General features: G+C 40.8%; 1 protein-coding gene across 2 annotated transcripts in view; it reads left to right on the top strand.

Annotated features, from left to right (window-relative positions):
• The window catches only part of pbx4 (pre-B-cell leukemia transcription factor 4), a 396,756-nt gene that overhangs the window by 162,968 nt on the left and 206,849 nt on the right, over positions 1–26,939 (top strand). The window lies entirely within an intron of this gene.

The following is a 26,939-nucleotide window of genomic DNA, read 5'->3' as shown; positions in this document are numbered from 1 at the left end:
CATTGCATTATTGATCAAGGGTACCATCCATGCATTAAAGAGGGAGGATGTCTCAGATGGTTCTTCAAGCAATATAGGTCGAGCTTAGAAAAAAAAGAAAGGCAATCAGTTTGCTGGGATTATACTACAGACCTCCCAACAGTCAGCGGAAATAGAGGAGCAGATTTGTAAGCAAATCACAGAGAGGTGTAAGAGGAATAGTGTTGTAGTGGTAAGTATTTTCAAACTTCCCCAATATTAACTGGGATCATCATTGTGTGAAAAGGTTAGACAAGGTGGAATTTTTAATGTGTGTCTAGGAGACAACAATCATGTCCCCACTTAACCTTCTCTCCTCCAGGGAAAACAGATCTAGCCTCTCCTCATAACTGAATAGCTCCATCCCAGGTAACATCTTGGTGAATCTCTTCTGTCTTCCTTACTTGGTCTGGCCTACATGTGACTCCAGACACAGAACAATATGATGGAGATGAGATGATTATAAGTAGAAGCAAGGAAAGTGGGAGGGAGGAAGAGAGATAAATGGGTAACTGTTTCCCAATTCTGATTTCCTTGAAGGGAGGTAAAATAAGGAGATAATTCACTTTCTTGGCTTCAATAATGTTGTGGTGCAGGGAAGGGGAGGAGGATGTGTAAGGATTTCATTTGATGATTTGATGAAGCAAGAGAGAAATTCTGAGATGATGATTATGGTGACCTGCAATGGAAAACATACCCAAACATCACAATAAATTTATGAAAAAATTACCTGACTCTCTTTAAAGTATTCTTGTGCTAGCAGAAGGCTATCGTAACAATTGATGGAAATGAACTTTAGGAAAAATCAGCTGACTTCAGCAACTTTGCTTGCTAAATTGTGCTTTTTCAGGAAAAGATTAGTAGTAGTATAAATTTGAGCACTGGGATTAGCCAGAGTGCTTTCTGTATTACTGGATTGTAACAACATATTACAGCTTTGCATGATATTAACCTAAGTGCTACTGTATTATTTCAGTTATTTATGGCTGTTGTCCATAGTACAACTATACATAAAACTGTTCAGTACTATATTGGATCAATTCTAGCATGTCTAAATATCATGCCACAGCTATAGTTGATACAGTCTATTACATTAATTGATTCTTTGATTTAAGTTTAACACTTCATTTTGAAGGCATGTCATAACCAAATTTGAAATAAAAAACATAAAATGCTGGAAACACTCAGCACGTCATCTGTGAAAAGAGAAACAAGGGCCAAGACCCTTCATCAGAACTGGAAAAGAGAGAAAACATGTTAGTTTTCAGTAGAAGAGAAGTCAGGGAAAGATGGGTGGGTGAAAAAAGGGAATATCTCTGGTAGGATAAGACCAATTGCGTTAACATGGCAGTTAGAAGCACAGTATGTGTGGCTAATAGCAGGGTCATGGGGCATGCCCAGCAGGCTAGGCTATCCTAAAGGAGAGAGATTTTCATAATAAATTTGTTCACTTCAACTTTGCAAAATATGTAGGAATTTTATTCATCACCATGAGCTGTAGCAATTACCAAAACATCACTTGTGTCTGGTCATTATCCTTCCCCATAAAAAGAGTCTTTATAGGAAATGAAGAAAGACTGACTGGAAGTGTGTGTAGGGTTGACTAATATTACTAAGAGAAAATTTGGTCATTATCTGTTTATGCAATCATGATATGTACAAAATGCTGTCATTAGTTGTAAAAATGCTTTGAAGGTCATGAAAACAAATGAAAGTCTTTCTACTATAAATTATTTAACTGTTGAGAAGCATTGGCATGCATGAGGAAGCCAAGCTTGCTGGAGTTTTTTAATGGAGATGTGGGAATGCAACTTGAAATTGGAGGAGATGGTGAAATCAAAGAAATTGGTAGATGTCTCAGAATTAGACCCATTAGTAAAATATTCTGGCAAGCCCAGCATTTATTGCCCTTGAAAACGTGGTGGTGAACGGCCTTCTTGAACTACTGCTGGCCTTCTGGTAAAGGTGCTCCCACCGTGCTGTTTGGGAGGTTCATGGTGGGGATGGGTTTCCGGGACATAGACCCAGTGACAATGAAGGATTGGTAATGTGTAGTTCTGTCAGCATGGTACGCGACCTCGAGGTGAATGTGCAGGTAGTAATGCTCCCTCGGTGAGTAACTGCAGTGCATTTATAAATGGGGTACACTGTGCACCAGTGATGATGGTTTGGGCCAAGGATACATACAATGAGCCAAGCAGTTCTAGTGAAATTGGATCTAAGCATTGCTAGGTGCAGTTTGATGTTACAGTTGCCAAGGCCTTATGTCACTTTGCTGAATGACTAATTAGGCATTTATTAGCCAGATTGCATTTGTTCTGTTTTTTTGTGGGCAGGACATAACTGGACAATCTTCAACATTGCCCGGTAGATGTCAGTGGTGAAACTGTATCGGAACAGTTCAGCTAGCAGCGCAGCTAGTTCTGAAGTGCAAGTCCTCTATACTACCAGTGTGTTGTCACACATCATAGCCTTTTCAGTATCCAGTGTTTCCAACCAATTCTTTTTATCATTTAGAGTGAATCAAATTGCCTGAGTGGCTTCTGTCATGGTGAGAACCTAGGGAGGAAATTGTTTTTTGTATTTCAAAAATAAACTTTATTCATCCAAAATATTTGTAGGTTTGTTCAGTCCATGCATTCACAGTGTCATTGCTACTATACATTTGGCAATGTTCGCACATTTTGTGTACGTACATAGCACCATTTCCACTCATGGATGAAACAAACGTGAAGTGTTGGAGGGACCTCTACCCTGGACTTAACCCCTCAATGTCTGGTGGCAGAAGGACCCAAGACTGCAGTCCTTCACCATGACACTTTTGTTTGGCTGTGCCAAGCTTCAGCGTTCCTCAGCACACACTCCTGCAATGTGCCAATTGGCAGTGTTCCCTTACAGACATCTCACTGTACTGGAAACCAACAAGTTTCAGGCAGACCAAAGAGCATCTTTCATCAAGTTGATGATCTTCCAGCAGCATTTGATGTCTGTCTGTGTGTGTCCCTAGGAACAGCCCGTAGATCAAAGAGTCTTCTGTTATGCAGCTGCTTTGGATGAACCATGACAAGGCACCTTGCATGCTTCTCCAGACCCTCTTCGTGAAAACACAGTTTGCAAAAAGGTGGGTGACTGTCTCGTCCTCATCGCAGCCATCCCTAGGGCAGCATGTGCTGGGGGTGAGATTCCGACCATGCGGGAAAGATCTGACAGGATGGACCCATCTCACCGCCAGCCAAGCAAGGTCTTGGTGCTTGTTGGTGAGTTCTGGTAAAGAGGCTTTCTGCCAGATAATTTGGACAGTCTGCTCAGGGAACCATCCCACAGGATTCATCATGTCTTTGTCCTGCAGTGTCTCTGCAGGATGTTCTGTGCAGACCACTGCCTGCTGGATTTGAGGTCTTTTCCATGAAGGATAGTTTAGTGCAGTGATGTCCAACTGACTGGGACATTGTGCAGCAACGGGGCCAGGCCTATCCTTGGCGCACTGGGGACCACTAGAATCTCAGCATGCAGCGATGCTTGGTGCCCATTTTCTTAGGTTTCAAGCACAGCCTGATGCAGCCGCACACAAAGGATCATCTATGGCATATTTGACTGAAAATGATTGTAAATGCTTTGGCTTCAGAACTTGTATGCTGGGCCCTACCTTTAACTGAGGATTGGATGTGCTTGGAGCTTCCTCCTCCTCTTACTAGCTGTTTTGTTGCTTCCACTACAAAATGAGTATATACACTATATTTTTCCTGAGAATGGTGTGTGCCTGTGATGCTGCTGCAAGTAAGTTTTTCATTTCACCTTTGCATATACAGTATGTATTTGTGCATATGACAATAAGCTTGACTTTGACTTTGAAGGGCTGCAGAGTTTTCATCTGATCGGTTTGTTGTGGTGTCTCTTAGTTCTGTCTGTTTCATGCTGCTTTTGCTGTTCAGCATACCTGTGGATGTTTTGTAGTATCATCAGGTTTGTGGCTCATTGTAGCATTTTTAGGTGTTTGGCAGCCTCAAATGCTGTTCAGGACTTTATTGAATCAGACGTGGTCCCTGGTTTGATAACAATGATACAGTAAGCGAAATACCATGAGGTAACAGATTTGGACAGATTATAGTTCTTCTGCTGATGGCCTTTATCAGCTCATGGCTACATAGTTTTGAGCTGCTGGACCTGCCCATATAGTGCAATGCAGGGGGTTCTTGCTATAAAGATGGGATTTAGAACCATAGAACAATAAAGCACAATACAGGCCCTTTGGCCCACCATGTTGTGCCGACCTTTAAGCCACGCCTAGGACTATCTAACCCCTTCCTCCCACATATCCGTCTATTTTAAATTCCTCCGTATGCTTATCTAACAATCTCTTGAACTTGACCAACGTATCAGCCTCCACCACCACCCCAGGTAGTGCATTCCATGCACCAACCACTCTGGGTGAAAAACCTCCCTCTGATATCTCCCTTGAACTTCCCACCCATTACATTAAAGCCATGCCCTCTTGTATTGACCATTGGTGCGCAGAGAAAGAGGCACTGGCTGTCCACTCTATCTATTCTTCTTAATATTTTGCATACCTCTATCATGTCTCCCCTCATCCTCCTTCTGTCCAAGGAGTAAAGCCCTAGCTCCCTTAGTCTCTCCTCATAATCCATACTCTCCAATCCAGGCAGCATCCTGGTAAGTCTCCTCTGCACCCTTTCCAATGCTTCCACATCCTTCCTATAATGAGGTGACCAGTATTGGACACAGTACTCCAAGTGTGGTCTAACCAGAGTTTTGTAGAGCTGCATCATTACCTCGCAGCTCTTAAACTGGATCCCACGACTTATGAATGCTAACATCCCATAAGCTTTCTTAACTACCCTATCCACCTGTGAGGCAGCTTTCAGTGATCTGTGGATATGAACCCCCAGATCCCTCTGCTCCTCCACACTCCCCAGAATCCTGCCATTAACCTTGTACTCCGCCTTGGAGTTTGTCCTTCCAAAGTGTACCACCTCACACTTCTCCGGATTGAACTCCATCTGCCACTTGTCAGCCCAGCTCTGCATCCTATCAATATCCCTCTGTAAGCTTTGACAGCCCTCCACACTATCCACAACACCACCGACCTTTGTGTCGTCTGCAAACTTGCTAACCCACCCTTCCACCCCCTCATCCAAGTCAGTAATAAATATCATGAAAAGTAGAGGTCCCAGAACCGACCCTTGTGGGACACCAGTAGTCACAGCCCTCCAATCCGAATGCACTCCCTCCACCACAAACCCTCTGCTTTCTACAGCAAGCCAATTCTGAATCCTCCCTGGATTCAAGCCCTCCCTGGATCCCTTTGATCTTCTGAAGAAGCCTACCATGTGGCACCTTGTCAAATGCCTTATTAAAATCCATGTAGACCACATCTACTGCACTACCCTCATCAATTTCCTGATCACCTCCTCAAAGAACCTATCAGGCTGTGAGCAAGATCTTCCCCTTCACAAAGCCATGCTGGCTATCCCTAATCAGTCTATGATTCTCTAAATGATCATAGATCCTATCTCTTAGAATCCTTTCTAACAGCTTGCCCATCACAGACGTAAGGCTCATTGGTCTGTAATTCCTGGACTATCCCTACTACCTTTTTTGAATAAGGAGACAACATTTGCACCCTCCAATCCTCCGGTACCATTCCCGTGGACAATGAGGGACTCAAAGAGCCTAGCCAATGGTTCAGCAAGCTCCTCCCTTGCCTCGCGAAGCAGCCTGGGGAAATATTCTATCAGGTCCCTGGGACTTATCTGTCCTAATATTTTCTAACAGCTCTAACTCATCCTCCCTCTTGATATCTACATGCTCTAGAACATTAAACTTACCAACACTGTCCTCAGTGTCATCAAGACCCCTCTCCTTGGTGAATACTGAAGAGAAGTATTCATTGAGAACCTCACCCACTTCCACAGCTTCCAGGCACATCTTCCCACCTTTGCCTCTAATCGGACCTACCTTTACTCTCGTCATCCTTCTGCTCTTCGCATACGAGAAAAAAGCCTTGGGATTCTCCTTAACCCTACTCGCCAAAGCCTTTTCATGTCCCCTTCTTGCTCTCCTCAGCCCCCTCTTAAGTTCCTTCCTTGCTATACTCTATTCCTCACGAGCCCTATCTGATCCTTGCTGCTTACACCTTATGTATGCTGCCTTCTTCTTCCTAACTAGTTGTTCCACCTCTCTTGTCACCCATGGTTCCTTCACCCTGCCATTCTTTCTCTGCCTCACCGGGACAGATTTATCCCTAACATCCTGCAGGAGATCCCTGAACATCGACCACATCTCCATAGTACATTTCCCTTCAAAAATGTCATCCCAATTTACACTCTCAAGTTCTAGCCTTATAGCCTCATAATTTGCCATTCCCCAATTAAATATCTTCCTGTCCTCTTTGCTCCTATCCCTGTCCATGACAATGCTAAAGGTTATAGAGCAGTGATCGCTGTCCCCCAAATGCTCACCCACCGAGAGATCTGTCACCTGACCCGGTTCATTACCTATTACTAGATCTAATATGGCATTCCATCTAGTCGGTCTATCAACATACTGTGACAGGAATCCATCCTGGACACACTTAACAAACTCTGCCCCGTCTAAACCTTTGGCACTAAGCAAATATCTATCTCAAGGATCACACCACCTGACAAACGACCCATCAGCATCACCTGCCCCGCCTGCAGAAGAGTCTGTGGTTCGACATGAGCATCATTATCCGCCCCATAATCCACAAAACCAGAGCAAATAATCCTCAGTCTCAAGAGACTGTCAAGGAAGAAGATAAGAACACCACCACCCCCTTCCATACGTTGGTACACCTACTAATGCCAGTATAGACCACGGGAAAACAGGTAAAGATGAAGTCAAGTAGATTTGTCCCTCATATTGATTCATAGACAGTGAAGAAGGTTATCAAAAACTACAGGGGGGATTTAGGCAAGTGGGCTAAGGAATGGAAAATGGCATTCAATCCAGATAAGTGCGAGGTGTTACAATTTGGGCCCTAGGAGTACAAGTAAATTGTTCCCTGAAAGTGGCATCACAGGTAGATAGGGTGGCAAAGAAGGCGTTTGGCATGGTCAGGGGGGCATTGAGTATAGGAGTTGGGACATTATGTTGCAGTTATACAGGATGTTGGTTAGGCTGCATCTGGAGTATTGTGTATAGTTTTGATTACCCTGTTATAGGAAACATGTCATTAAGCTGGAGAGAGTGCAGAGAAGGTTTGAGAGAATGTTGCCAGGACTCAAGGGACTGAGTTATAGGGAGAAGTTGGGCAGACTTTATTCATTGGAGTGTAGGAGACTGAGGGGTGACTTTATAGAGGTGTATAAAATTGCGAGGACCAAAGATAGGGTGAATGCACACAATCTTTTTCCCCAGGGAAAGGAAATCAAAAACAAGAAGGCATAGGTTTAAGGAGGGAGGGGAAAGATTTAAAAGAGACCTGAGAAGAAACTTCTTCATGCAGATGGTGGTGTGTTATGTGGAATGAGCTGCCAGAGGAAGTGGTTTATGCATGTATAATAGCAACAATTAAAAGACACTTGGACAGGTACATGGATAGGGAAGGTTGAGTAGGATATGGGCCAAATGTGGGCAAATAAGACTAGCTTAGATGGGCATCTTGGTCGGAATGGACGAGTTGGGCCAAAGGGCTTGTTTACATGCAGTATTGCTCTATGACTCTACTAACCATATGCTACAAACCTAATTTGGTACCTGTGTCCTTCAGAACTTGGCCAGCTCGGTCATTGTTGATGTTATCAAACCGTTTTCAGTGATAAATATTAGCATCCCAATCAGAATACATTTTATGGTCCTATTTAACATGGAAGAGTACTGATTTATCATCTGAGAAAGACTAGTAATTAGGAATCAGTAGTAGGTTTCACCTGATGTCATGAAATTGTGGAGTCAATGTTAGGGATACCCAATGCCACTTGCTCCCTCCTGTACACCACTGTACTTTTACTTCTGGAGGGTTTGTCCTGCTGATTGGCTAGGACATGGCTGGGAATTGTAATGGAGCAGGCTGGGAAGTTCACTGTGCCATGCAATTCTGTGATAATGACAAATCTGAGTGTTGTGTGACAAGTATGTGAACAATTCTCTCATTTGATGCCAATCCCAGATATTTTAAGAAGGTTGACTTAACTGTTAGTTACTTCCCTTTGTCTGAATTCAGTGTCTAGGTGGATACTGGATGGTCTTTTCAGGTTTATTCTTATTGTGCCTCAATGTAAGATGTAGAACAGTATGAACCTTACTAGGCCGTTTGATGGAGAGTTGAGTCAACTACAATGCCGTTGATCTGGAGTCATATACAGGTAGACTGAATAAGGCTGATGGATTTCCTTCCAGGAAGGGCATTGGGGAATCAGATGGCTTTTACAAAGGTAATTTCAAGGTCACTACTACTGAGACTAGTACATTTTTATTAATTCCAGATTGTTTTTTTAATACGTTGCAATGTAATCTTGTATGATTAATTGATTTGAACTTTTGTCTCTGGATTGTTAGTCCAGGCCTCTGGATTACTAATCCAGGTAATTTAACCCTTGGAATCCTGAAATCCCGTCCAATTTAGTGTACTGCATTAGTTACAGTTTTCTTGATAAATATATAATAATGTTATGCTTCTACCAATTTTGTTTACAGTGCTTTGTCTTTTTGCCATTGCCAAACATAAATTATATTTCTCTTTATTCTCTCATTTAAGATGCTAACAACCTCAGTAAATAGTTGAAATCCCAGTGGTGCCTCTTGTCATATCGCCAATTTATCCACTTTCTTCTATCCATCTGGAAGTGGATGACCTTTTACTTGCCTCAATTGAAATGCATTCCCCACTTGTGTACATAATGAAGATAAGGGCAAATTTCTGCAAGCAGCTGAATTTGAAGAGGGTGGACCACAGTTTCCATCCCAACACCCCAGGCTGACAGATTTGAAGCCTTTAGTGAGATGGTGAAAATCTTTCTCCTGAAGTTGTCCTGAGATGATTATTGAGTCCACTAATGCCTCTAGGTGGACAGAATTTGCACGATTTGGGGAGCAGCTCTTCAGCCTCTGGAAGGAAGCAGTTAAGGCATTAGTTAGATTCATGTAAACCATGAATCCTAACCAGCAAGTCCACAACGGAACCAATCTTGGTGAAGAACAGTATCATTAAAGACTGCGAATTGAAATGGCATTTTTTTTCAATTTTTCTTGATGCAACACTGCACCTTGCCTCCAACAAGTTTTCTACTTGAGTGGAACTAATCTACAGGAATAATGGTAAACTCTTCAACCTGTGGCACGTGCACTCTAGAACCAAAATTACCCCGACATCTATTGACAAGCTGATGATGCTTGGCGTTTGCAACATTCGGTGGCTTAGTCATGGTCCACTCATTCACTAAGGCATGTGGGAGGGTAGGCCTTGTACTTAGTCATGGTCGACTCATTTACTGACGTATATGGGAGGGTAGGCCTTGTAGTCAACATCTTTACGATGGAGGCCCTCTACCGACCTACCCGTAGACCATCTTGCAATAATGGTTCACAGAAAGAAGATGGAAAATGTGAACCACTTTCATCATCAGTGTCTCCTTTGGGAGCCACATCTCACCAAAGACAGACATTGATGGTGAAATACACCATTTCCTTCAGTGCACCAGCTGGGAAAATGAGTATTTGAAGATCAGGGCCTCAAATGTGCACAAAACACATTGTCAACTAGGCAACAGTGATCCTTTCCCTCTTATATCCTTCTGGGACTTGGAATACCTACATCAGGCACCACATGATATTGGAAAGATCCTGCCAGTATTGTCTCCAGAATAATCCTTCAAATCCACAAGAAAGATAAGTAGACTAATGTCAGCATTCACTCACAGGCCAATATCCCCAGCATTGAGACTCTAATTACATTCAGTCATTTCTGTTGGGCAGGCCACGTTGTTTACAAAACTGATACCAGAGTCCTGAAATGGACACGTTATTCTGAGCTTTGTCAGGTGGACAGCAGAGAAGATTCAGGGTGTTTTCAAAGTCTTGATATAAAGGCATCATCTCCACTGACTTCTGGGAACCTGAACTACGACCACTCCCTGAACCATAATCACTCAAAGTGGAGAAGAAGCACTCAGGATGGTATTGAGAACTTTAAATCTGTGCATTAGCTCCATGCAGATGTCTAGTGTAAACAGTGCGCCACCTCACAAACTAGCTCTTGTTCCATCTGTGGAAGAACCTGTGTTTCCCATATTGTCTTTTTCAGTCACTTCAGACAATCAGAGGACAATGAAACATTCAGAATTATCATTAAAATGGGCCAAGCCCAACTTCAGAACTTTACCACTATCCCTGCTGAAGTAACATCAGACAATATGGAGCTGCTCATTTCATACTGCTACTTGAAACCTGAAACCAAACAGATAATATTGGAAATACTCAGCAGGTTAGGTAGCATCTGGGGAAAGAGAAACATAGTTAATGTTTCAAGTTCTTTTTTTCACCCCTAAACTTGCCTATGGTTTGTTTCCTTTCTGCATTTCCCAAGTCATTACATGGTTGGTGAGAGGCCACCTTAATATGTTGTGTGTGCTAAAATAATGCCAAAAATAGAGATCCTGGTTAAGAAAAGTGCATAATATGCCTTTGTAATCACTAAAGCATTTTCTTTTCAATTTTTCCCTGGTTCTTTTTTCAACAGTACTAAAATGTGTCATAAACAAGATTCTACTTAAACTACCTATATGACTAAAGAAAAGTTAATGACCAACAAATTCATTTGCAAAGGTGTTAACAATCTCTCAAATGCTAATCACAATGCCGTTCCAAAATAAATTTTTTAAATTTGTCAGTGTCCCTCCAAAGCAGCTACTTTGAGGAAGTAGCCCATAAAGAGTTACACCACAATGCAACTGGTATGATTGGAAAAGATGAATTTATCAAAAATGTAAGATTGTCCAATTTGTCAGTAAAGCTATTCTTGATTTTTGCAGTGTAGCAGTGTCATATGTGGCATCTATCAGCAGAGGTTTGTGAAGCAAGCAACACAAGTGACTGCACTACTCTCAAAGTCAAAATCACGCTTACTCATAAACGTCACCTCCTTGCCTGCTATCTCTGCTGATGCCACATTTGACACTGTGCTGTTCACTCTTGCAATGCAAAATTCAAGACTGGCTTAACTGGCAAAATAAAAAACTGTTTTTGATGAATGTTACTTCTACATTTACACCTGCAAGGGGTATATGTCTGCAGTGTGGGTCTCCCAAAAGTGCAGGCTTACACGAGGACATTGTGCCCTTGCAGACTCCCTGCCAGCTTCTTGACTCTGGCAACTTCTTGCCATTGCATTGTTTTCTCCAGTTTTTATATAGGACAGCTTCTCCTTACAGGATTTCTTCTGACATTTCTGGTTTAAGTGGTGTGGAGACTGGGATCCCAGTTTAGGTTAGTCTATTTGAGGTTTGTTTGGCAGGAAGTCCCCATGACTGCAGGAGAAATATATTGAATGTTGTAAATAATCTTGCTAGAAATTTGCATTGGGCATTACACTGCTGTTGACAACATTGGGTCAAGCTAGATTCTGAGAAAACAGTGCTTTGGGACAAATTTGTTGTACCAGAAAGTTTGTTCATATTAGGTACTGGTGTTGACTCACTCAGAAATCGATTAATGCTTTTTGTCTGCTAAGTGGATTTTTTTTTGCGAGATTGGTGTAGATGAAGTTCTAGGTCTATGTTTGTTAGATACCAGATTGATTTTCTTTTCCCAGTTGTTTAAAAAGGGCAATTTTGCCAGCAAGAAAGAAAACAATGTAGATGGCTCTACGCACGCAGGTGTTTTTTGTCTTGTTCAGCCTCTGTTCCATTCTTTCTTGTATATTTAATAATCAGTGTTAAAAAGCTTAATTTCATGTTGACACAAGTAATTTCAGTGAACTATAAAAGAAATTATCGGTATATTTCATCAAATATTTAAAACTATTTGCAGTAGTAACTCCTTGATCCCCAACATAGAGATGTGAAATGGAAACCACTGGAGAGGAACATGAGTGCCTAGAGAATGGAATTTAAAGTTTTTCCTCATCAAGCTATACTATTTTAACATTAAAATTATTGTCTTTAAGCCTTTTATTTTCCTCTATTTTTCCTAATTCTTGACCATAACTACTCATTTAATTCCATTTTATGCTGCCCAAGATCACATTTGATGTTCCAAACAATGCCAGAGATAAAGGCAGAAATGAAATTTTAAATAGTATGGAGAAAAGTATTACTAATTGAAGTAGCCCAATAAAGCCTTCGGTTCAGCAGCTTCCTGTAGACTGGCCTATCAGCTTTATAGTATTTGCAATTAGTGCTCCAGCAGCAGCATTTAAAAGTGTGCCTAACTAAAGCATTTTTCACTCTTATAATTGGAGTCGACCTGGCCTTCGCAACAATTTTTAAATTTATCTGTCTAACCTATTCTCATTCCTAGATCTGACAATTTCTGCAGAAGCTGTATGTGAATACCCTATATGACTTTAGATTTTTAAAAATTCCAATAACAATTTGTATCCATAGAGACTATAGTGTGGAAAAGTTTTCTAAGGTGATGAACAGAAGTATTGTACCTTATAAAGGGAGAATAACCAATAGTTTGTTAAAATTATTGGACTTTGAGGAGGAATTTAAAGAAGGCGAGTGAGATAAAAATGTGTTAAGGCTTTCAAGCCATGGGGTCTAACACGTTGAAGGCATGTAATCAGCGGTAAATGGGAGATCAATGCAATAGAGGCCTGAGTGTAGAATGAAGATTGGGGAGTTGATGGAATGGGGAGTAGGTGGGAACCTTAGGACTGGAGGAGGTCACAAACATGACATGAAGGCATTTAAATATGAAGAAGAGTCTGCAAAATTTAGCTAAGTGGCTCACGTTGTCTGTATGTCTAATAATCACGGCACACTTATAGTGAGAACTGCATCAATCTCTATCAAGAATGACCTTAGTTTGTCTTAACATTCTGCTATTTTGGAAGCTTGCAGAATTGGGTGATCATGTGCTAGTTCTGTCATATGGACCTAATGATGAGGCTAACTCCATCTGTTCAAAATATATGAAAGACCTTTGCTGTTTTATGACTACTATTAATAACAGCCAATAATTAAAAAAAACACAGGAAATGCCAGAAATTCTTGCAGGTTAGGCAGCAGGAGAAAGAAATAAAGAGTTAGCATTTCAGTTAACATTTAAAGTCCCATAAAGATTGTGATCTTCAAATATTTGGTTCTCAGAACCACATTAATGGGCTAGTTCGTAGAGAGTTAGCAGGAGTAGCCCATTTGGCCTTCAAGCGTGGTCTGACTTTCGGCATAATCATGGCTGATCCTCTTGCTCAGTAGTATATTCCTGCACTCTCCCATTACTCCTTAGTGCCTTTTCTGTCTAGAAACCTATACCTCTCCTTTTTAAGTATATTCAGTGACTTGACCACCAAAGCCCTCTGTGGTAGAAAATTCCACAGGTTCACCACTCTCTGTCCCAAGTGTCTTGTCACTTCGGTCCGTATTCTTTTAGGAAAACAAAATGTGATTTCATGAAGCTTATTGAAGTTTGACAAGGCATGACAGGTTGGTTGAAGGGAGGAGGTTTCCTCTTGCAAAGAGGTCACAGTCTCAGGACTGTGACCTCTTTGCAAGCAGAAACCTCCTCCTGAATATGGACCTAAGCATCAGCTACACTAGTAGCTAGGCCTCTTTAGAGTTTAGAAGAATAAGGGTGAGCTCATTGAAATGTGCAAAATTCTTAGGGAACTCAATAGGGTAAGTAAGGGAAGGATGTTTCCCCTGGCTGAGGAATGTAGAGGTAGGGGCCATGTTCTCCTTTTTGAACTGAAATGAAAAGTTGTTCCATCACTCAGATGGTGGTGAATCTTCGGAATTCCCTTCCCAGAGTACTGTTAATATTTAGTCATTGATTTCATTCAAAATTGAGATCAATAGATACTGGATATTTGAGGAATTAATGGCTATCGGGATAGAATAAAATAGGAAAGTAGTGTTTGAGGTAAAAAAAAATAAGCTGTGATCTTGTTGAATGACGGAGCAGGTTGAGGGGTCAAATGGAATACTCCTCCTCCTATTTCTTTTGTTCTCAGGTTCTTAGGTTTAAGATGTAGTTCCTTCAGGGCTGAATGTTAGGTAAGTAGCTTGACAATGCAGGAGCAGGAGCAGGAGCAGGAGAGGGCCAGGACTGATGGTAGAGGGGTAGAGTAGGTTCATTCTTCTGTCTCCTCAAATATTTAATCCTTGTCACATGGTACCTTCCCAAGCAACTGCATGAGATGTCACATGTACTTTTTCTCCTCCACCATCTAGGGCCCCAAACACTACTTCCAGATGAAATATTTGTACCTCATCCAGTCTAGTACACTGCATTTGATATGGAGAAGGCAAAAGCAGATTGGGTGACCACTTTATTGAACACCTCCATCAATTCATGAGGGTGACTCTGAGTTTCCAGTTGCCTGTCACAATAATTCTCCATTTCACTCCCACTTTGACCCCTGTCTTTGATACTTTACACTGTTCCAATGATGCATAATGTCAGTTTGAGGAACAGCATTGGACCTCCTGAATAAGACTGTAGCCCTCGGGACTCAGCATTGAATTCAACAATTCCGAGTAACCATTCTTTCCACTTTGCGTTAGAATTAGCCCGTTTAGATGAAAGGCTGTCAACTCATAATGTTAACTCCATTTTCTCTCTCCACAGATGCTGCGTGACCTGCTGTGTATTTTTCTACCATTCTCTTTGACTTCAATGTTCTGCATCTGATAGTTACTACTTTACTATTTTTGGCCTTTCTCTTCTCTATTCTTATTTATCTCCTCCTGTTCACATCTCTAATAGATGATCACCTGGAACTTACATACAACCAGCCTTGTTCAGCTGGCACCACCATCATTTTCATCACAATCTTTCTTGGTTTCCACCTATTACAGACAATCACTTTGTCCTTTCAACTTCACCTCAAAACATGCTTGATTCCAAACTTTTCCTTGTTCTGATGAAAGGACAGGCTATGTTTCTCCTGCCGTGGATGGCCTGCTGAATATCTCCAGCATTTTGTGTTATTATGTATATGTTAATTAGACCACAGCTTATATACTCCCCCCATACTGTCCAAGCGTGTGTTTTAGCCAAACGCTTAGGCAGCTGATATATAATCTGCTCCCCCTCTTATATACTAAATGCAGTTTTGGTCGCCACATTGCAGGAAAAATGTGACAGCACTACAGAAGGTATGGAGAGAATTAAAAAGGCTGTTGCCAGCACTGGAAAATTTCAGCATTGAGGAAAGGTTGTATAAGCTAGAGTCATAGAGTAATATGGCACAGAAGCAGGCCCTTTAACCCAACTGGTCCACACCAACCACAGCATCCTCCCTTCTAGTCCCAGTTGCTCGTGGTGGCCCATGACCCCCCAAGCCCCTCCCCTCCATGTATCAATCCAAATGCCTCTTCAGTGTTGCAATTGTAACCCCCCCCCCATCACTTTCTCTGGCAGCTCATTCCAGATACTCACCACCCTCTGTGTAAAGAACTTCTCAGGTCTCTTTTAAATCTCTCCCCTCTTATCTTTTGTTTGTACCCTCTAGTTTTGGATTCCCCAATCCTGGGGAAAAGACTATGACCATTCACCTTATCCATACCCCTCATGATTTTATAAACTTGAGGTCACCCCTCATTCGCCTATGCTCCAAAGAATAAAGATCCAGCGTGGCCAACCTCTCTCTATAACTCAGGCCCTCTAGTCCAGGCAGCATTCTCTTAAATCTCTTCTGCAACCTCTCCAGCTTGACAATGGCTTTCCTATAATAGGGTGACCAAACTGCACAATACTCCAAGTGTGGCCTCACCAATGATTTGTATAACTGCAACATAATATCCCTAGTCCTAAACTCAATGTCCTGACTGATGAAGGCCAGCATGGTAAACACCTTCTTCACCACCCTGTCTACTTGCATGGCCACTTGCTGTGAACTGAGCACTTGTACTCCCAGGGCCCTCCGTTCCACAATGCTCATCAGTGCCCTGCCATTCACTGTATGTCCTACCCTGCTTTGACTGTCCAAGATGCATCACTTCACACTTATCTAAATTGAAATCAATTTGCCATTCCTCAGCCCATCTCCCTAACTGATCAAGATCTCTTTGCAATTCATTGCAACCTGCTTCACTATCAACAAGACCCTCTAATTTAGTATCATCAGCAAACTTGCTAATCGTGCCATATGCATTCATATCCAAATCATTTACATACATAATGAACAACACTGACCTCTGGGGCACCCCTCTAGTCATAGGCCTTCATTCGGAGAATCAATCTTTAACCATCACCCTCTGCTTCCTATCATTGAGCCAATTCTGATTCCATCTCACTAGCTCCCCTTGAATCCCATGCGACCTAACCTTCCAGATCAGCCTACCATAATACGGGACCTTGTGAAAGGCCTTACTAAAGTCCATACAGACAATATCTACTGCCTACCTTCATCTATCCCCTTAGTTACCTCTTCGAAAAACTCCAAAAGATTCATTAGACATGACTTCCCACACACAAAACCACGCTGACTGTTCCAGATCAGGCTCTGACTATCCAAGTGATGGCAGTTCTTGTCCCTCAGAATTCCCTCCAGTAACTTCCCTATAACTGAAGTCAGGCTCACTGGCCTGTAGTTCCCTGGCCTGTCCTTGCTACTCTTCTTGAACAGTGGAACAATATTAGCCACCCTTCGGTCTTCTGGAACTTTGCTAGTGGCTAATGATGAAGCAAATACCTCTATAAGGTTCTCTGCGGTTTCTTCCCTGGCCTCCCATAAGGTCCAGGGGTGCCCTTAGTCAGGCCCTGAGGATTTGCCCACCTTAATGCTCTTCAAGGTCGCAAATACCTCCTTCCTCATAATATGCATATGATTATGATTCAAGACCTCACTACTTATTACCCTCATTTCTCTGGCATCCATGGTATTCTCCTTTGTAAACACTGAGGAGAAATAGACATTAAAACTCTTGGCGATCTCCTGTGGCTCCACACATAGGTGGCCCTGCTGGTCTTTAAGAGAACCTAGTTTCTCTCTAGTCACCCTTTTACTGTTGATATAACTGAAGAACCTCTTGGGATTATCTTTAACCCTGCCAAATCCATCTCATAACCTCTTTTTACCCTCTGGATTTCCCTCTTAAGCCTGGTCTTAAACTTTTTATATTTGTCAAGGGATTTAGTTGTACTTAGCTGCCTAAATGCAATGTACGCTTGTTTCTTTTTCTCGACCAGAGGCTCGATATCTCTCGTCAGCTGGGGTTCGCTGAACTTGATACCTTCAGGCTAACAGGAACATGCTGCCCCTGGACTCTTGATATGATCCTTCTAAAAGCCTCCCACTTGCCAACGGTTCCTTTGCCTTTAAATAAAGTCACCTAGTCAACCCCAGCTGGATCCTGCCTAATGCCCTCAAAGTTGGCCCTGCTCCAGTTCAGGGTTTTAACCTGTGGACCTGTTCTGTCTTTTTCCATAACTATTTTAAAACTAATAGAATTGTGGTCACTGGACCCAAAGTGCTCCCCAACTGCCACCAGTTACTTGACCCACTTAGTTCCCTAAGAGGAGGTCCAGTATTGCTCCTTCCCGAGTAGGTTCCTCTATATATTGCGTGAAGAGGTGACCTTGGACGCACCGCACAAATTCTGCCCCATCCAGGCCCTTTGCACTCTGGGTGGCCCTGTCGATACTGGGAAAATTGAAATCTCCCACTAGCACTACCCTACTATACTCACAACTACGTTCTGGACACATCTGCTCCTCAAGTTCCTGTTGACTATTGGGAGGTCTATAATATAGCCCTACCAAGGTGACCACCCACTTCTTATTTCTAAGTTCCACCCAAATGGTCTCATTAGATGATCCCTCAGGAATATCCTCTCTAGGCACTGCCGTTATGTCCTCCCTTATTAAAAAGGTAACATCCCCTCCACTCTTACCTGTTCCTCTGTCACGCCTATAGCGTTGGTATATTGGAACATTGAGCTGCCAGTCCTGCCCTTCTCTCAGCCATGTTTTTGTTATAGCTACCATATCCCAGTCCTTGAGGCAATCCATGCCCTCAGTTTGACCACCTTACCTGTTAAGCTATGTGCGTTGACACAGATGGAATTTATCTGCCCTTTTATTGTATCCTGGTTGTTAGGCTTACAGTCTTTCATTGTTGCGTGTACCCCTGTCTTCTCACTAACTTCGCTCTCTTGAGTCCTACCCCCACACCAATGTAGTTTAATCCTCCCCTGTGGCAAAAGCAAATTTCCCCGCTAAGATATTGGTCCCCCTTCGGTTCAAGTGCAACCCGTACCTCTTGTACAGGTCACCTCTAGGTTTGTTTTCTTTGGAACAGAGGAGGCTGAAAAGAAGCTTAATTGAAGTGTATAAAATTATGAGAGTTCTGAATAGACTAAATAGGAAGGAACTACTCCCTTTAGCAAAACGATTAAAAACTAGAGGCGCAGATTTAAAGTAAGCAATAGAAGGATTAGCGGGGAGAGGAGAAAATATTTTTTCACAAAGAGGGTGGTGGAAGTTGGAACTTCCTGTCTGAATGGGTGGTAGAGACAGAAGCCATAATTGCATTTAAAAAGTACTTGGATGTGCATTTGAGCTTCAGTGACCTGCTGGTCGGTATGGATTATGCTGGAAAATGGGGTTAAAGTGGATTGGTCTTTTTCAGTTGGCAGAGACATGATGGGTTGAATAACCTCTCTGTGTGGTAAAAATTTCTATTATTACAGGGAAAATAGTGCAGCAGTGAGAAAAGGAGAGAAAGATAATGTCTTTAAGGCTTCGATTCGATTTGGTGCAGTGGCGCAAACCTAATTGGAAAAATTTTTGAGCATATTTTTAAATTGTTCTGTCTGGAGAAGGAATAACCTAAATGCCGATTGACATTTGAGGAGAAAGTGAGTTTTATGGACAAGATGAGTTTGGAGAGGGTGTTAGGGGAAATGGAGGGAAATTAAAGCACAACTTGGGTTTAGGGCAATGGTCTGAAGGGGGGCAGGCTTGGTAAAAAATAGATAAGGCTGGTGTGGAAACAGTAAAAATAACTAAACTGGTTGGTCTTGGTCTCCAAGACCAACCGCGGAGTTTGTGAGGGTTCTGCTGGGACTGAGGGTGAGGAGGATAGTTTAACAAGGTGGTTCATAGAGAGAGAGTTAAAGCTTATTTTTCCCCTTCAGTACTTTAACAAAAATTATATTTGTACTTTGATGCATGAGTGCCTTCCTTGAGTCCCTCCCTGTGGCTGTGTAATAAAAAGTGATGGTGGTAAAGAAGATAAAATCGTCATATCCACATAAAACAATGCAGCATTCTTTTGTTGGAAAGGTGGGCTGTCAGGTGGCTAAGTAAAATATTTGGGTCTCTCTATTAGACACTAATAAACAATTAAACCAGAACATTTTTAGGTTGCGTTTCAATAGTTCAGAGATCACAATGGTTCAGATGCATTTTCAGTAATAACATTTTCATGTCTATTTGCTCTCCTTTTTATCACCTGTCAATGGCTTTTTAAATGATCGCCGCAAGCTTTTCTACCAACACTTTTTGTGTGAGCATTATTTGAATGGTGCTTATTGGTTGGATTGTCATGTTTGTTACAAAAACAATTGGTGAAGCAGATCTCCTTTGCTGAAGGCAAGATTGGTGTCTAATACAATATTAAATATTTGCTGTGGGTAGATTATATAGTGAGGTATAAAAATGGAAATTATCTTATGTATTTTCACACAAGTGATAGGGCTTATCTTTCAGTGGCAGCCGTTGAAGAGTCAATAGATCGAGATATCTGAGTGTTGATACAGAATCTTTTAATAATGTATTCAGTTTATTGGCTGGTCTTGGCACAGGTTCTAATTCCACACTAGATTGGTTATAGAGTGATAGGGTTATACAGCACAGAAACAAGCCCTTTAGCCCAACTTGTCCATGCCAACTATGGTGCCTATTTGAGCTAGTCCCATTTCCTTGCATTTGGCACATATCTCTCTACTCTGAACCTTTCCTATCCATGTACCTGTCCAAGTGTCTTTTAAACATTATAATTGTACCCATCTCTACAGCACCCTCTGCTCATTCCATACATATACCCACCACCCTATATGTGGAAAAACTCGCCCCTCAGGTCCCCTTTAAATCTTTCCCCTCTCACCTTAAACCTATGCCCGCTTGTTTTAGACTCTCTTACCTTGGGACGAAGACTGTGATCATCAACCTTATCTATGCCCCTCATGATTTTATAAACACCCCTCAGCCTCCATCGTTCCAGGGAAAACAGTCTCGGTCTATCCAGTCTCTCCAGAAACTGGTTCTAAACCATTTTCAGTCACCATCCAAGTTTAATGAGAATGATCTTCATAAATAGGAATTAAAAAATACAAAATGCTTCAAAAGATAACTAGTATGTTCTTTATTTTAATTTTATATTTTGTGAAGTTGACTGTGTGTTATTTTTTATTTGCCATTCTTCAATCCATTGGAACTTTAACTTTGTATACCTATACCATGTACTTCAGAACTTCAGAGTTGGAGCAGACAATAACTGAATTTAATATGGGCAGTAGGGATCGTTAAGGGCAGTCAGGCATCAAAGTGCAAGGGGTGCAGAGGAGATTCACCAGGATGTTGCCTGGGATGGAACGTTTCAATTATGAGGAACGACTGCAGAGGCTAGGTCTATTTTCCCTGGAGCAGAGGAAGTTAAGAGGGGGCATGATTGAGGCATATAAAATAATGAGGGGTATAGATAGAGTAGACTGCAGGAAACTTTACCCCATATCAGAGGTAGATAAAACTAGAAGACATAGATGTGTATAAGGGGCAAGAGATTTAGCAGGTAGATGAGGGTGATCTTTTTCACCCAGAGAGTGGTGAGTATCTGGAATACACTGCCTGAGAAAGTGGAGGAACAGGGTAGCTGACAGCATTTAAGAAGTGTCTAGATGAGCACTTGAATTGTCTAGGCATAAACGGCAATGGGCCAAGTGCTAGAAGATGGGATTAATATGGATGGAAGCCCACTGGTCACTGTCAACATGGAGGGCTGAATGGCCTGGTTCCCTGACTTAATGACTCTACTGCAGTGTTTTAGGAATTTGGTATGCCAATGTGCTTTACCATGGCATGTCTATTTTTAAAGAAGACCATAGTGGAGAATAAATTCAGTGGTTAGGTAACAGTTACAATGGAGGGTGCAAATGTATTGTGTAATCTAAAATTAACATAAAGCTATAGTGAGTACATGGATTGATGCACTAAGAGGTCAGTCTGTCCAAAATTCCAATTCATATTGATGAATCTTTGCATGTCTAAGTATTTCTTGTAATCAAAAAACTGAAGATGTTGGAAAGATGAAATAAAAGCAGAAAATGCTGGAAACACTCAGCAGGTCAGGTAGCATCTGTGGAAGAAGAAACAGTTTCTGTCAGATTGAAGATGTGGTATTCCATTTGCTGTCTTCAATGATATAGCAGAATTGCCTATCAGTCATATCTTTTCAGGTTGAAAAGTAAAACTTTTTATAGATTTTTCTCATAGCCTTGAACTCTACATTAAGAATTGCCTTTAGTGCTAGAATATCTCCCTTTGTTTCTGAACAACTAGAAGAAGGTGCAGTCTGATTAAAGCATTGTTCAGTTTAATCCTGACATTGACATTGACATTGACAATCTGGCTCGATACCCTATTGTTGATAGTTACTTTGTATTGGAAGGAGATGTTGAGAGAAGAGTATTCCAGATTCCTCGATTACAGACCACATTAAATTAATTTGTTGTTTTCTCCAACTCTGAAGTTCTGGAGTACATGGTATATGAAGAAGTACAAAACTAACCAACTGGCCAATACCATAATTTAAATGAAATATTGAGTCACTGAGAGGTACAACAGGGAAGCAGGCCCTTTAGCCCTCTGAGTCCATGCTGACCATCAAGCACCTGTTTTAAACTTAAAGGAATCTGGAATACCTTTCTCTCAAGATGTTCTTTGCATTGGAAGAACATCTTGAGAGAAGAGTATTCCAGATTCCTGTAAGGTTAATCCCTTGCTTTATTTATTGCCAGTCATGGAATAAGTGTGTTATCAGTGTTTTCTTGTGTCATGCTTTATTGTGCAGTTGCATGTACTCATTCATGCCCTGTATTTATTTTTACCTACCATTCTTCAGCAACTACATATTTGTTTTTCGTAATGTCTGGACTGCTCCTTCAATACCTTGTATAATTTGGCATCTGGAAATTTGATCAAATTGTTGATCAAATCTCTTGAACTTGACCAACGTATCTGCCTCCACCACTACCCCAGGCAGCACATTCCATGCACCAATCACTCTCTGGGTGAGAAACCTTCCTCTGATATCTTCCTTGAACTTCCCACCCATTACTTTAAAGCCATGCCCTCTTGTATTGAGCATTGGTGCCCTGGGAAAGAGGCACTGGCTGTCTACTCTATCTATTCCTCTTAATATTTTGTATACCTCTATCAAGTCTCCTCTCATCCTCCTTCTCTCCAATGAGTAAAGCCCTAGCTCCCTTAGTCTGTCCTCATAATGCATACTCTCTAAACCAGGCAGCATCCTGGTAAATCTCCTCTGCACCCTTTCCAACACTTCCACATCCTTCCTATAATGAGGCGACCAGAACTGGACCAAGTGTGGTCTAACCAGAGTTTTGTAGAGCTGTATAATTACCTCGTGGCTCTTAAACTCAATCCCACGATTTATGAATGCCAACATCCCATAAGCTTTCTTAACTACCCTATCCACCTGTGAGGCAACTTTCAGGGATCTGTGGATATGAACCCCAGATCCCTCTGCTCCTCCACACTACCCAGTGTCCTGCCATTAACCTTGTACTCCGCCTTGGAGTTTGTCCTTCCAAAGTGTACCACCTCACACTTCTCCGGATTGAACTCCATCTGCCACTTCTCAGCCTAGCTCTGCATCCTATCAATATCCCTCTGCAAGCTTCGACAGTCCTCCACACTATCCACAACACCACCAACCTTTGTATCATCTGCAAACTTGCTAACCCACCCTTCTACCCCCTCATCCAAGTCATTAATAAATATCACGAAAAATAGAGGTCCCAGAACCGATCCTTGTGGGACACCGCTAGTCACAGCCCTCCAATCTGAATGCACTCCCTCCACCACAACCCTCTGCTTTCTACAGGCAAGCCAATTCTGAATCCACACGGCCAAGCCTCCCTGGATCCCATGCCCTCTGATAACTTTTGATAACATTCAATTATTTTACACTGATATGAAGTAAAACTAATAGGTATTTAATTGCTAGTATTTGGAATAACAACATTAATAATAATACCAACCCATTTTTAATCTGCTGGTATCTCCCCTCATGGCACATACCTGACTGGTCGCTTTGCTGCTGAGCTGTGTTCCAAACAGTCCACAAAGAATGATGCCAGATAATTGTGAAATGTTTAACTTTAACCCTGGCAATTTGCATGCATTTTCTTCATTCTGACAATATTAACTTGTCCAATAAATAAACATTTTTAAACAAATCCTTTTAAATATGTATCTCTAATTTTCCAATTAGTGCTTGCACAACTAAAACATTCTTACATTTTTAAAAACATTCTAGAGCTTGGAATGGGAATTTTCCAGCTGATTTAGCTGGTGAAATGCAATTGCTTTGCTAAATTACTTTGCTTTTTATGCTCAAGTAATTGTTTTGGCCTGTATTGATGGGAAAGGTTAAAGAGATGTCATGAAACACGGGAATTAAACAGTAAAAAATTAATTCATGCTATTTTCAATTGGCCCATCTGCTACTGAATTTTGTTGACCTCTAGAATGTACTTTTAATAGTTGCCAGCTACTCATCACCATCCAAAAATAAAAGGCAGGTATTTGCATAAAATTGTGAAAGTAAATGTAGGTGTTAAGGTTATTAATCATAAATTCTGTCTTTCTGTTTTATAGTGAAGCTGCTAAGTTGATATGTGTGACTACATTTATGAAGGCAGGCTGGCTTGAAATTTTCAAATAGTGTTCTTTTTCCTTGTGGCGTTTGTACCAGAGGACACATGCTGGCACTTTTCCTGTTAGCTATTTGACCTTTATCCTCCATCCATTCTCACTTTACCTTAATCCTAGTTTCTCGCCTTTGCTAACCTTTCCTGCTGAGATTCTCACTGTGGTGAAAATCTCTTCAGAATTTATACACACTTCAGAAGGTCTTCCATATAGCTTTCCTTCAGTTATTCCTGAATGGCAAATGGAGGCTTGTTCATGACCTAGTATAACAACCATGTTGTCCAAAAGAAGGCATGTAATACCAATCAAGCCTGGCTGATTTTTCTTTTCTTCCTACATGTAACAGAAGTCTGTGGCTAAGTAATGTACCTGACTGTTGAACTACTTAACTGATACCTGAGATAAACATCTGTGACCTGCTTGTACACACATACTATGTAGTTCTGCCATCAGGAAAGCACAGACAGGCTTTTGGTAAATTATCAACTAACTTGTTCCAAGATTGGTATCCATCATGTAACAAAACATTCAAATCAAATCTGGTCATCTTGAGTTCTTTCTTTCTAGTTTTTGTTTGCTTCAATCAAAACACCAATTTAGACCAGTTCCATTCAGTTCATCAGTTGAATGAGAACCTCATTTCACCTACCATTGATCTGTAATTGAAAAGGAAAAACAGTTAGCTGGCCTTGGATAAATGTTTTATTGCTATTTATTTAAGTCATTGAAGAACAATCAGCATTCTGGGATCTGATTAGAAAATAACAGAATTGATTTAACCACATGAATTAATCAGAGTTGTCAGTTCACTGATGCTATTAGATAAAGAAATTATATCACACTTGTCACAATTTACTAAAAGGACCTCAAAATCTTATAAGTTTAGTCAGTTTTTCCTTTGGGCAACAAAGAGTACCTTTGTTCTGTCTTTTAATGTTAACTTTTCCTCAACACAGTTCCTCGGCAGAATTACACATTTCATTATTTTCATGAAATATTTTAATTTCCAATCAAAACCTAATTTCCAGTGAATACAGGACCTTTAAAAGTATTGCTACATTAAGCAATAAAAACATTTGTTTGAAAAGACAAATCTATGGTTTTATATTTTGGTAAACAAAGGAGTTCAAATTCAAGTACTCTAAATTCAAGGTTTCGTGCATCATCTTGATTTTTTCTGGTTACATTGTCAGACTACCATAGCAATTATCATGTTGTATTATGGTCATATTCTTGATAAAATATCTTTCACATTTACACACTTTAATAATTGAAGTTCAACAGTGTGTGAAAAACTTTTTTTTTCCTCTGAAAAATTAGTTCAGTTAGAAATGATTGAGTCTTGATTCAGAAAGTTCTAAGTTCATGAACTAATCTTAGACATGTGCACTGGTTCACTGCATTAAGGGGGGATGTTGTATTGACGTTAAACCAAGGCCAGTTTACCTGTTTTAATGATTCAAAAGCAGTAGAACTTTCTACAGCTTCTTGGTGTCTTGGCCAACCAACAATACTTCCTCAATCAGCAGCACCAAGAGCAAGGTATTATTCCAGTGTGAAATAAAAATCGAAAGTATTGGAGATGCTTAGCAGATCAGGCAGTAACTTTGGAGAGAAAAACAAAGTTAATGTTTTAGCTTGATGGCCTTTCATCAGAACATCGTTTCTTTCTGCAAAGCTGCTATCTGATATGCTGAGTTCCTCCAGCAGTTTGTTTTTTGCTCTAGATTCTAGCATCTGTAGTTTCTTGTATCTCCAGTATTTTGTTTTAATTTCAGATTTTGAGTATCTGCAGTTCTATTTTGCTTTTATGTTTTACTTTGTTGCTTTAGGGATCTCTACTGTGCACAATTTTGTTATTACATTTTTATACACAACAGTGGATAAACTTTATATGTAATTTTTTGATGGTGAGGTGTTGTACATGTATTTATGAGTGTTTTATGGCACGAGATAAATGCAAGTTCATTCTTTTCTAGTGAAAGAATTCAGAAGAGGTTTTCAGATCTACAATTGACAGCAGGATGATTTATTGTGTTTATAGTTTCCAAAGTAAAATGTTTATTATGCAGTAATATTGATTCATGTCAGGATGCTTATATAACTGCAGTGTTTAGAATAGACCAGCCATTTTAAAAGTATGGGGCGTGATGGCTGTCAAGGTTCAACAGAGAATATTTTTGAACGCCCCATGAATTTTTCAGACATTCAGCTGGGTGATCAAAAACAGATCTGCTTCTGCACTTTTGTAGCTATTAGAATTATGGATGAAAAAAGATTGTTTTGGCTCCTTTGGAAGTGCAATTTGCTATAAACTTTGTTGAACTGTTGCCTCTGATAACTCCAATGTAAATGTATCATTAAGCATATTCTCTGGAAGCTGACCTAACAGCTTGTGCTGCTAATTTGAGAGCTGCCATAAAAATAAGGTTGCCCAGACCTAACACATGAGGACTTAATAAATATGTGTCAGTTGTCGGTAGTTAAAACTTTATGGTGCTTAATTTAAAAAAAACATGGATCATGTGTAAGTTGCAGAAAGGCTTGCTGGTGACTCAACACTAGTACAAATGTAAAGAGACTTTTTGTTGTCTTGGCAGAGCAATGAGGTCATGGTTGTCTGCCTTGCCTGCCTGTTGGCTAGGAATTAAATCCAGAGCATATAATGGTTACAAAAAGAAAACTGGCAAGTTGAAATTATTTCTGTGCATTTGTTGAAAATTTTATTTGCAATATCATTCTATAAGCTGTAATAATTTCAAAAGACTAAATATTTAAATATCAGTTGCATGTAAGTACTTGCAGTTTTCTTTATT

Source organism: Pristis pectinata, chromosome 31 (genome assembly GCF_009764475.1).
Source record: "Pristis pectinata isolate sPriPec2 chromosome 31, sPriPec2.1.pri, whole genome shotgun sequence".
Lineage (NCBI taxonomy): Eukaryota > Metazoa > Chordata > Chondrichthyes > Rhinopristiformes > Pristidae > Pristis > Pristis pectinata.
This window is presented reverse-complemented; position numbering and strand designations above follow the sequence as displayed.